This window comes from Cupressus sempervirens, chromosome 4 (genome assembly GCF_028749045.1).
Source record: "Cupressus sempervirens isolate cs-2001-9-10 chromosome 4, ASM2874904v1, whole genome shotgun sequence".
Classification (NCBI taxonomy): domain Eukaryota; kingdom Viridiplantae; phylum Streptophyta; class Pinopsida; order Cupressales; family Cupressaceae; genus Cupressus; species Cupressus sempervirens.
The window spans coordinates 553512032-553525484 of NC_143121.1; positions in this window are offsets into that span (position 1 = coordinate 553512032).

Below are 13453 nucleotides of genomic sequence, written 5' to 3' on the forward strand. Positions count from 1 at the left end.
AGGGACCTAGTGTTTTTTTTCATTTTGTTAAAAAAAAAAAATTGGTAGAGGTGGCCTATTGAAAATAGCAACAATGATTTCATTAATAGTATTCACCTATCTTCTGAAAAATATCTGGCCAAATTTGATAACATTTAGTGTTTAGAAATGTGGGATATGATCTAATAGTTTTCTGTGGATACTCTATAAATTTTTATCGGTGCATTAATTATTGGTATTTTCAATGACATTTTTTCTTTGTTTTCTTTATTGCTTTGCATTTTTTCCCCTCAATTGTCTTATCAGAACAAATGTTCTTAGCAAATTTTTGGACCTAAATCTTTAGCAAATCTACTAAATTTTGATTTGGATTTACAACGTGCACTCTATGGTTGTCATGTTGTTAGAGAACATGTCAGATTTGGTAGAAAATGTGATCATAATTCTTTGGTCTATCTTTTACTTATTGTCTTGGGGAATGTTTTTCGGTTGTCTGTCAACTGCATTCAATTGGATTGTTGAATTCTGGTCATCTAGAGTTTCTATTTATTAGTAATTGTTGATTTCGAAGGCATCGAGAAAACTAAAAATTCCCTTTTGAGTGCTTTTGAGTAGTTTTGTTGGAGCCCATTTTTGTCTTTCAACGCTTGTGAAAGTTGCAGAGATCGAGCATTTTTTTCTATGTCATTTGAACTATTTATAAAGAGTTAATTCTTTAATCCTGTACCACTTTCGGACAACATAGATTTTTTTGTTTTCAATTTTGTATTCATCTGGTAATGTATTTTGCCTAGGGTTTTTTAATATAAGAATACATTTTTAAATTGATCTTCCTATTCTAGAAGCTGCACACATTATTTTTTATCTTGCTATATTTTCCCTTGTTGCAGTGTATGAATTTATCCTTAGATTTTTCTACCTAGTGTTAGTGCATATTGTAAGGAAACTCAGGTGCCAAAACAACTTCCTACACTAATCCCTTAAGGAAAGTATTGTGCAAATTCTATTTAAATCCTTACAGTTTTAGATTCGATATTATGTAAACAACAATATTGCAGTCAACCATGAATGTAGAAAATAGATAGAGAAAGAAAACACAAACACAAAGATATGTCAATGGGGAAAAACCTTTCGGTAAAACAACCCCACCCCTCCAAAACCTGTACAATGTATTATCTTCAACACAAAGGTTACAACACACTTGCAATGCAAGTTCTTTTAGGACACGGAAGACAAATTCAGTTGCAACAAAACACTACTAACAATACACTTTCACACTCTACTATCTACAACCCTAAAGTCGCTTATATCATGCAGTTTCCATACTAGGGAAACTTCCAATGAACAACTGTATTAGGGTTTTACCATTCTCCAGAAAAGTAGGAACCCAAAAATAATTTTGATTCAATGCTTCGAACCTCGCGCGCTAGATGGAGACTTGAGTGTACAGTACTTGATGATCAATCGCCACATGCCTTCACATCTTCACCCATCATTATATCTTCCAAAGATAGGTCTTACGCATCATAGGAATCTATCATAACTATTTCAATCATGATCTCCTTACACACAATTCAAGACGCTAACACATGCAAGTGGAGTGACACATCAAACATGCCAACTAGACATGTACACTCACACTTAATTACATTATTTGCAAAAAATACATTTACAAGACAAATAATAAGAATAGGAACTATCCAAGGTTAAGACACCTTATTCCTAACCCATATCATTCTTACTTCTTTTACTTGCTTAAGAAAGATATGTGACTCTGCCAATAGGATGAATATTTGCATAAGTTTTTGATACCCTAATAGGAGCATACCTCAACAACTCTTGTCAGCCCTATGTTAATTTGACAGAAAACATGGTCCCAAGCTATGGCATCTGAGCCAAAAGCACAATGGAAGGGACATTTGCAAAATTAATAAGAAGGATCAATGGGGATTGTAAAGCTTAGAACTTGACGCCCCCAAGTATATGTATATGTGAAAAATATACCAGTCCTTGGTATAGAAAAACTTAAATGAATTAGCCTAGATGCATATGCTCTGCATATTTAAAAGAGTAATTCACTGATTGAGAAAAAGTGAGCAAGTGGCAAAATCATGAGGCTTTCAAACCTTAATCCTAAGTTTCAATGCCAAAATAGATAGAATTGGGCTGTGGCATCTAGACTTGAGTAGGAATTCACCAATTAATTAAAGGTAAGTCTATCAATGGAAAGATCGAGTGATGAATCAACAAGCCTATAACAAAGATGTGGATTTGAAATCCAGAAATTAAGTACTTTATGGACAACAATTTGAGCAACAATTTTGCATAGTAGTTCATTACCCACTTCAGAAATATAGCAACCCAACTCCATAAAATATATGAAATTTCAAATTCAAGTTAATTTTCCAATCATTATTGTGCACACTTGAAAAACCCGAAAAAAGAGGGGTTTTTTAAAAAGCCCTAAATGCTCTATTATTTTATAGCTAAAAATATCCTAACAAAAATAAAATATCCTCTACATATCATGGGCTACAAATTTGCAAATTGTCATTTATTGATGCATAATAGTGATAGCATCTGCATGTGAATTTTATATACTAAAATTGTGACTTTGCATCAAACATGTGTAGAAGTTGAATTCCCAACATAATAGAGTGGATCAGAATACATAAGATGAATTATATTCTAAAATGGGAAAGGCAATGAAATGAATAACATCTAATGTAAATGAGATTGTATTCTGTTAAGGTGAAATATTAGGTATTATACACCAAGATTAATTTTGTATCAACATTCATGCATTTATTTGATTTATAGGCAGAACCCAAAACTGACAAAGGATATATTCAATAGATTATAGACCCACCCCTAGGAACAAAATAGTAATCTAGAGGAGAATCTCCTTACTCTTGATCCTAGTGAGCCTCTTCATTGTGTTCTTCTCCACATATTCAGTGATTTGAGGGGCATAAGAAACAATCTTGCCGATATTCTTGGTGAATCTATGATCTATTTTCTTCTTCTAATGAGATGGATGTAGAGTTTTGTGGGTAGATGCATGAATTAATAAGTGGTTATGAACATCTTTTTTTGTTCCAATGGAGGAGAGATCTGTGGCTGATGTCGTGTCCACTCACTCATGCATTGCATGTTTGCTTTTATTTAATACTTTGAGGATCAAGCTTAGTTGCCTTTGGCTTAAGAGGTTGGGCATATGGGAGCTTAAGTCATTGATTTGGGTGGGTTACTTGTCATGGCTCACAAAACTTGGCATGAAGTAATCTTAGAAAGGAAATGGTTGGTTAAAGTGGTGGTCCTATCATTGTAAGCAACTTGGAAATCATTCCTATATGACTTGTCCCCTTGTTTTCCTTCAAAGTGTACGCATCTACTTTCTTTATCAGAGGCCATTGTCTCTCAATCATGATTTGGTATATTTGGTAGTCTATGCCTGCCAACTCTTTGTTGGGTAGTCCAGTGATATATGTTATAGGCAAGCTCAGTGTTTTCTAGTTGTTTGAAAACATAAGCTCCTTCCTATGCAAATGTGTTTTTGGGTTAAATCCTTCACTAAAAATCAACAATATTCTATCTGAGAATTGTTCACAGTGTAGATTTAACTCTTATTTTTTTGAATCAAAATATCTGATTGTTTTGTTTTTAGAGGTATTCTTCATCTGTGAGATTTTGAGTGATGAAGATGAAAATATGTAGGGTAGTAAGGGGCATGCCCTTGTTGAATAAACTGCCTTTTTATAAGCAATAGATATCGTCTTATTGATCTAGAAAATAATTATTGAGTAAAAGGAGCAGTGACTCTATTCTTCCACTCCAAATTTATTTTGCAGTGGACTAACAAGAGTCAATACCATAATTCTCACATATGCAATCCTTTTATTAAAACCTAGCCTACTCAACTCATCCTACAAATATTTAGTGCACTTCCAAATTTTGTTAAAATCAGACAAAGAGGGCCTTGTGATTTTGTACATTTCCTTTCTTTCTTCTTTCGTGCCCTTCATAATAAAAGTTATCTTCTCCAATGTAGATAACTTCTGCAATCGATATCAACCATCTTGCAACACCCTCCAGTATGATTCTGCACACCTTCTCAAAGTTGTTATTTGCTACAATTTTCAACCACTTAGCAAAGTCATTATGATCAATGGAAATTTTAAGTCTTCCTACATTGAGTTGAAGGGTCTTAACTTTTGGTCATGATTATACAATAGTTCCAATCCCACTAGCTATATCCCCCACCTTTTTTTATAAGCACAAAATGTTTATCATCTGTGCTCATAAACAATTCTCACAATTTGTTTGAATCACCATGGCTGATGTTGAATGCTCTAATGCCATCACACCTGGCATGAAAGAAACATAGTCTTCTTAAAGCATCAATTAAATATGGCAAGAAATGTAATAACTTGTCAATTCTACTGCACAAAAATATTGTTTCTCCTTGGGTTTTTTTTTTTCTCTCTGTCCTATCATAATAATACAAATTAAATTATGAAAATGAGAGATATACATGGATAAAGATATTACAAAACCTTTACAACCATAGCATCTATAATACAAGACAAATTTGGCACAAAATTTTCGTTTAATTTTATAAAACATTGTTAATGCAAGGAAGAAATATCATTAGGTGAAGAACTTTGTTCGAATGAGATTTATTGAGAATTAAAATGGCATTTAATTTTAGCATTGAGAGATCAGTAAATGAAATAATTCTTAACATACATAAATATTAATTTTACATTTTACTATTTTATCTTGAATCTTAGGTTGCGAAAAAAAATACATTGCAAATGAGACATAATAGAAAGAGTCTAAAACTATTTAATTTCAAATCTAATTAGATAGAATAAAAATATTTATAATTTAAATTATTTGAACAACCTTTTTATATTTTCTAATCTTTAGTAAGGACTGTGTGATTTGTCATTGACATAGTGAGTGATTTTTGTTAAAGTTTGATGTTTTGGTTGATATTGTATGTCCATAGAATCATTACTAGAAAGGATTACCAATTCATATAAACTTCAATTGACCTTATTCAAATCCTATTCGACAAAAACCCTATATTCCAGCATAACCAATATATGCAGTGAAACTTTATTGTAAATTAGAACCAGCCCTTCATAAAGGAGCTTGAAAATGCCATCATGATTGGAGAGTTAGCTCACTACTAACCAAATCATATAGAGGCATAGGAATTTTGGTTTAAATCCTACAAATCCAAATTTCTACATGAACTCGTGGCATTGGAAACAAAGATACCTTAAAGCAATCAGGCACCATTTAATGGACATGCCCCTAACCCTCTTGTCTCATCCTCCTTCTTACACCTTAAAAATTAAAATGTTTAAAACTAAAAGTGGCCTTTCATAAATTGAATTATCAAGGAGATCATACAATGAGCCAATGGGGAATACCATCAAAGTCAATGCTTGACTTGGGACAAAAACAATAGCAAAAGAGATAAAAAGTTGACATTTCATTCAAGTTGAACAACAATAGATGTAATTAATCACTAGTATCTTTGTCTACCAATAATAAGCAATTCTTTGGTACATTATATAATTATGTTTTAATTTTAAAATTTTAGTTCAACCTTGTGACTTTTTGAGAAAAAAATGTTTATTCATTTTGAATATGTGGCAGATATTGTGTAACCAGAATGTGTGAATGAATTTATATTCCAAGTTTGGGTCCTCAGTGGGATTGTCCAATCATTGGTGTAATTCAACCTACAACTTTGGAGCATGTATTTGTCATAGAATGCACAAATGTTGAGAAAGCATTGCGCAATATACTTGGTGAAGAATTCTTGGAAATAAATCTGGGTCAACAGTTTATGCAGACATTGTTTCTAAATTCCTCACCAATTACATGGATCTTTTAGAAAATTGTGAAATTGTAAAGAAAATGGCAAAGGCATATGTGAAGCCATGCTTCAAACCTGTTGAAGACTATGATGCATACATTAATGCATATGTTATAGAGATAAGTACTAACCTCATAGGTGGCTTGTTCTCTCGTGAATCTTTGAGCTCTTGTGATGTTACGACTTGTGTCTATTATTCCCTGAAAATTGCAATACGCAGTAAGTACAAACCTCTGGTGAACCATGCATTACTTGCTAACCAAAGTCATTTTTGTGAGCTTAGCGCATCAAGAATCTCAGATGTTTGCAATGCGATGATACTTTTGCAACTACATATTTCTCCTCTCGTAATTTCACCTTATGTAAGCACCATTTGCTCAACAAAAGTTCCACTTGTTGGGGATGTTGTATAACCTATTAGACATTCATATGTAGGGAATTAAAATGGATGAGCATATTATACATATATGTACATAGTAAAGAACATATGCAATGGATAAATGAAATTTTTTCATAACCTTTACAACAAAAATATGTATAATTATTTTGCTTTGCATGCATTGTATTTATTTTCATTTAGATTATCAAAATGTATAAGTCATAAACCAAATTAATTTAAAACTTAACAACAACTTGATACAATTTAGTTTAATATTAAGAGATGCATGGTTAGGAAAAAAAGAAAAAGAAACTAAGCATGTGAGTATTACCATAAAATTTCAAAATGATTATCAATAAAGTAATATGAGCCATATTTCTAACTTTTTTTGTTTATAAGTTAAATATTTAGTACATATTCCTCTTCATTTTCACATATTATATAATGCATTCCATAATTGAATACTTTATATAAAATTTCTTATTGTTTATATTTTGTACAATTTTTGGTTCAGTAAGCTTTATCAAAATAAATATAATAGATTTGTAAGGAATCATTTTGTGAAGTACATGTAATTAATTGTTGTCCTCTATTTGTTTTTCAAGTGCAAAGGTTGTGAAAGAGACATTGAGGGTTGTGAAATTGAAATAACATCTCAAAAACAATTGATAATTAACTAGTATGTTTTCATCCTTTTCTACTCACAAAATAACACAACTCTTGTTGAAAACTTATAATTTGGATTTAGTTTTAAAAATTAGATCTTCATAAATGAATAAATAAAAGGCAATAAGGAGATTTTTTTTTAGCAAGTTGAAAACTCCACTATCACATGTCATTAAATTCAAATACATTTATAGTTTGTGGTTTCTTAGATGTTTGGAATGCATTGATATTCCTCTAAATGAATATGTGTCCCATTGTCGTTTCATAATATTTACCCATGAAATTCTCGAGTGCAATGCACTCCACTACTAAACATATGCAAATAGTAACAATGCACAGGCTCCTCCTGCATCATCTTAGTCTTTATTGAACATATCTTAAATTTTTGTGCCATCTATGTATAGAAACCTACACATTAATTAGATACATATTACTTTCCCACCAAGAATATCTCTAAAAAATGGATAACATTGAAGTTAAGCTATATCTTAGAATTCAATCATTCGTAGCAAAATTTATGAAATTTTGCTCATTGTTGACAGGTTTTCTCTCTCCACATTGCATGAGTATGAATACTCTAAATGCATTTGCTATAATATACCTTCCAACAGATGAATCCTCTGAAAGTCTAGAATATAGTGTCCTTGAAAAAATCCTACAACTTCCAAGTGAATGCCAAAGAAAATTATTGAAAAGTTATTTTTATGACAACCATGTTGCAATGTTTTGATACGATGGATGAGGAAACATTCAGCCGATACAAGAGACCAATGAAATTCATGTTCTATCTCCATTCATGATGAATGGAGAATTAATTTACCTAAAATATCTAGTGTAGGTATATAGGGAAGCTCATATAATAATTCATTATCAAGATATTTTAGTCCATTTCCCTCACAGAAATCATACTGTAGAAGAATTGATTGTCATTTTCAATCCAACATACAAAACATTGTTTTGTTAGCTATCACCATTTAGGGCAACTGTTGAAAGTGACACAATTATATGCATAATAAACCTTCTTATTTCATATCAAACTCTTTCACTTGAATAGATTATAAGATATGATAATATAGAGCTTGTAGGACAATGGTATGATTATGATACAAGAGCCCTAGCAACTAAAACCATAAAGCACCATTACTCATACCATTATTTGTTTAAATTTGAAAATAGTGACATGTCACCTAGCATTCATCTTCTAGCAGATATTAGAAGATGGGGCATCCTAAATGGATGAATTAACTGTTACATCATGACAATTGCCACAAGCAAATACTTATGATGTATAAGATTAGCCTCCATTTTTCAAAAGTTGAAAAAATCTAGAATAATATGTATCTGCTCATTTGCATCTCAATAATGTGTACATATCTAAGTTTACCTGACTATATCTTTTACTACTATGAACTAGTAGCAATTTCATCAATTGCATTTGACATGGAAGGCTAATAATCTCCTTAGTTTGGAAGGTTGTGATCTTTTTTCAATACATAAATTTCTTCATTAGAAATCTCATAGTTTATGAATAATGCATTGTTGGTTCCATTACCCAGCTGTGAGGACCAGTTTGAAATAATGAATGCATTGAAAAGGTGAATTTTAATAGTTCAACTTGTGATGGATCTGATTGCAATTTTCTAATTTAAGATAGTTGCAACAATGTCTTGTTATAATTAAAGCAGAAGCATGCAAAGTTCCCTTGTAGACATAGTCATAATATTGTCCATGCCTACTCATGCATATTACTATAAAAAAAATATCATTTATTTCTTTCAACTTTTGTGAATTAATAATTTAATTTTTTTTAAAAAATTCAAATTCCTCCCTTATTGAACCACATGGAGAATTTGAAGAGCAAGATGTAGGACTAAATATATAAAATAAATTTGTTCATCCATTTCACATTAAGCCATAATCTACTTTTTATTGGCAAGTTGAAGTGAATATATTCATGTGGCAAGGTTGACACATTTGAGGGACATGTCTATTCTCTATAAATTTTAGTTTCACATTGAGAGTCATTCAAGTTGTTCGCAAGTCACTGTGTTAAATTCTTAGAGGACAATGGAACTTCTTGAAATAGTATTGGGAGTTGAATTATGCTCTCTCTTGGTTCTATTTTCACTATGAACAAAACACCTACTTTTATTTCTTTGTTGGCTTTGAATGTAATACTCTTCTATGTAATTCTTTATGTATTTGAGAAATATATGTAATGTCCATAGCCAAGAACAAATTCACATACAATAAAGTAAACATTATAACATTCAAATGTGTTGATGATGTCATAACATGACTACATCACCAAATCTAATGAATAAGTGCAAGTTGTAGTCAAAGTAATTAAAAATTATAAAGTATAATGGTATATACATTGTTATTAGTTGTTTATAATGTGTCTTAAATTTTAAAGCATAATTGTATATTCATTCATGTATTCTATATGATATTGATAAAAAAATCCCCTTTGTAATAACAAACTAACCTTGTAGTTGTTATAACAAAGGGTTTTGACAATGTTTGAAAATAATGACTTCTCCCTATTTCATCTATTGAATAATCTTGTTTATGTAAAATGTTTATTCTCTTTACAGATGCAGTAAAAACCATGACTACTTTGACACCAATACTAATTGTTGATTTAGACAATGAAGAGACATCAACTTTTGAAAAAAAACAAGAAAACCTCTTGCAAAAGAAGAAAATGTTCCAAACATAAAAAGTACAAGGGTGTGAGGAGACGACCTTGGGGTCGCTATGCTATAGAGATAACAAACTCAGAGACTAAATGTCAACAATGGCTTAGAACATTTTGAACTCCTAAGGACATTGCAAATGCACATAGAGAAGCAACTCTCTCCATGAAAGGTTTTTAATAGATTGTATAGATTGTCATATAAATTTGTTGGGAGCAAACAATGAAGCAATTCCCAGTAGTGACATAATGACAATGACAAAATCTCTTAGTCAGAGGAAGCATATTTTTACAAACATGGAAAGCCATGTTTATAGAGAGTTGAATGATATCCTTTAATGAAACTTTTCCCACTCACCATGCCTTGATGATATTGCATTTGACAATATACTAGTGCCTAATGCACAATGTTTACTGACATCTACAAATATGAATCATTGTCCATCTTATCATAGTCAACATTTACAATGTCCAATAAAATTATTTGACTTGTATGAACCCAACTGTTGGACACAATATAGTTATCCTCAACAGGAACCATTAAACTATTGAAATTTACAAGTGGGAAGGTTTACTTCTAAGAGGGGGGGGGGGGGTGGGGTTGGGTGGGGTGAATCAGAAGTAACTAACTTTAACTTTTTAAAAACCTTTTAATTGATATTCACATGCATCTAATTCATCTAGTAAACATGGAAGTAAAGACATGCATGGAAATAGATAACATGAGATTTGGTAACCCAGAAACCCTCCAAAATGAGAAGGTAAAACTAGGGTGGGGATGACACCCACAAAATATCACTACAACAATATGTAACTATTCAAGATTATAAAGTTTGACTATTTCCAATGGTTTTCCCTGTGAAATGCCTGTCCTGTTAAAGACTTTTCACCCTGTTAAAAGTAACTTGATTAAAGGATTTACAAATATTCACTTGGAATGTTACCCTGTTAAAGGATTTACAATCCTATTAAGGATCTACAAAGTGGCTGCTAAACCAGTATGGCTACTAGACCAACCTATCATCATAGGATTTTCATTCTTACAATACAATGGTTAGAAAGTATAGTAGAATGTCTTGACCTAATGACTTGCAATCTTCAATTGATGATTCCAGATCCTTGTTCTGCTCTATTTTTTCTAATCCTTGCTTGATTTTATTTGTCTCTCCTCAAAATTATGATACTATGTTCTTGATCAACTAAATTCTTCAATGTTGTTCTGCTCTTTCTAAGTCCTTACACCCCTCTGCACTTCACTATAATTCACCCATACACTTCTCACACATACTCCTCCTCATACACTTCTTCATGTACACACAATTTGGTTTCATCCTCCTTTTAAAGGCTTTGGAGACTTAGGGTTAGGTATGATTCTACAATCAATATTCATTCTTCATTTCCTGCTCAATTCTTGCACTTTTCGTATTGGTTGTATGCCTTCTCCATTTTTCTTATTTGTTGCATGCTGATTACATAGGTAATGTAAAAGATTCATTCTTATCTTCAAGATCCTTCAAGATTCATCTTGAGTTACCTCAAAAATGGTTTACATCTGAGTTTGTGAAGATACAAACTCATATGTTGATTTTGTGTTACTCGGCACTTACTAGTTCCTGATGCTTGGCACATGTAGGAATTTTGTCTCACTCGACTCCTATAGTAATTTTGTTTCACTGGGCATCTATAGTAAATCTATTTTTCTCGACATCTATACTTTTCTTGGCACCTATAGTGACTCGGCATCACTTATCACTTGGCACATGAACTTCACTCGGCACTTGAAGTTTTCTCAACACCTGAAGTTTGCTCAGCACCTAAAGTTCACTTGGCACCTATTGAATTTCTGTCTTGGCACATATCATAGCTTGGCTTCTATATTACACTCAGCATCATCTTGAGAATTGGTTAAGTGTGTTGACACTCAATTGTCAAAACCAATCTGAGACTAACAATCTCCCCCTTTGACTTGAGTGGCAAAAACACTTAACTAAGCTTTATGAATCTGATCTCTATGAGTATACTACACATTCTGTTCGACATATGTACAAGACTTCAAAAACTTGTTCAAAACTTTGTAGAAGACTATATACCTTCAAAAAAATTGTAACTCCCTTGGAGCTGATGTATCAATTCTGTAACCAAAGATTCTTGTGCTGAATTTGTCTCATGTTGATTCCATTGTCTACCTTCTTATTCCTTTGCCTCTATTTCTATGTACTTTATTTCTGGTCTATTTGTATTCCCTTTTATATCTGCTCCCCTTTTTCACATCTTCTTGTAGTGTTTACATCTTTTTGGCTATATCTCCTGATCTCCTTATTACTTCCTCAAAATTGAATATCCCCCCCTTTGGATGTTCATTATTTACACATCCATTCTCCTATCTTTATTATATCTCCCCCTTTTTTTATTTACACAATGCTTATCTCCCCCTTCTTGACACGTATTTCAAAGGGTCCTAAGATTGAATAGAATATTTAGCCAAAAATGTTTTATTTACCTCCATGATCATCTTCAGAGAAGTATCCTAGTTGTTCAATGCTATTTCCAGTGATTTGTACTAGATAGCTATCTCTAGTACAATATTTACAAGGCCTTCTAGTGTAGAAAGATAGGATCTTTCTTTAAAATGTTTTCTGCATAGGCCTGTTTCTTATGCAGTACTTCTAGATGTGGAGTAATAGAGGATTGAATTTGCATTAATTTGGCCTTAATATTGGCCTCTTCTACTATCCATACAACTAACTCCTTCTGAATGTGAAACATTGTTGCAAAATGCTTCTTACTCTAAGCTGGATCTTTGGGTAGTTGTGTGCTAGAAATCTTGAGATTTCATTGCAAGCTTAATATTCTTTGGCTAGTTTCTTGTGTGAAGAATGATGAGTCACATAATTTTGAGTATAATGAGAAGATATTCTCAAGTACTATTTTCACTTTCTCAACCTTCTTAGCCAATTCAACTTGTGAAAGTGCTATTTCACTAGATATTTTCTCATTAACTTTCATTTGAAACTTCTTTTTAGACCATTCTAATAACTTAACATTAGTATCAAGGTCTTCATTTTGTACCTAGTCCACTATGTTCGACAATTTCTCCATGATGGGCTTGGTTTTATCAGGTACTGGCAAGCTAAATGCATCAAGGAATATGTTTTTGATTCAACTAATGCTTGCTTTTGCCTATACTCATTTCTGAGTATTTCTTGCTTCTTCCTTCCTCTCAAGTGCCTCTTGCACTTCATTAATCTATGCCAAATTTATAGTTTTGTAGTCATAACTAGGTATGACTATTTCCTCATCAAGTGCATGGTGTCCATAGTGAAGTACCCTTGCAACCTTGGTGGAGCTCGAGCCTGGTGTAGTAGGAAAGTTTACCAATGTCTGAATTGCCTCTTGCTCTCTTTCCTTAGGGGTTTTCTCCTCTTCCTTTTCTTCTTCTCTACTTCCCTAATCAATAACAATGATTTGAGGAGGTGTACCTTGTTTTTGTGTTGTAGGAACATCTTGTCTTGTTTGCTCCTTTGTTGGCTCCTTGGTAGTTGTTGTTGCTTTTGCTATGGGATCAACCTTAGCATTTATGTCCTATTCTGCTTGCTCTTTTGGTTGATCTATTGTAGCTATGGGAGATTATGAAGATGGTTCTTGTGTGTTCACCTTTTCCCTAGTGATTTCTACTATGATCTTTTGCAATTCATCCACACTCACCAAAATAGGATTTGTACATAGTTGTGATTGCAATGTGGTTTGGTGAAGGATCTTTTTAAGATCCTCTACAGTTAATCGGTTGATGTTCTGACCTAAAGTGTCAAGAACATCCTTGATAAATACTATTTCT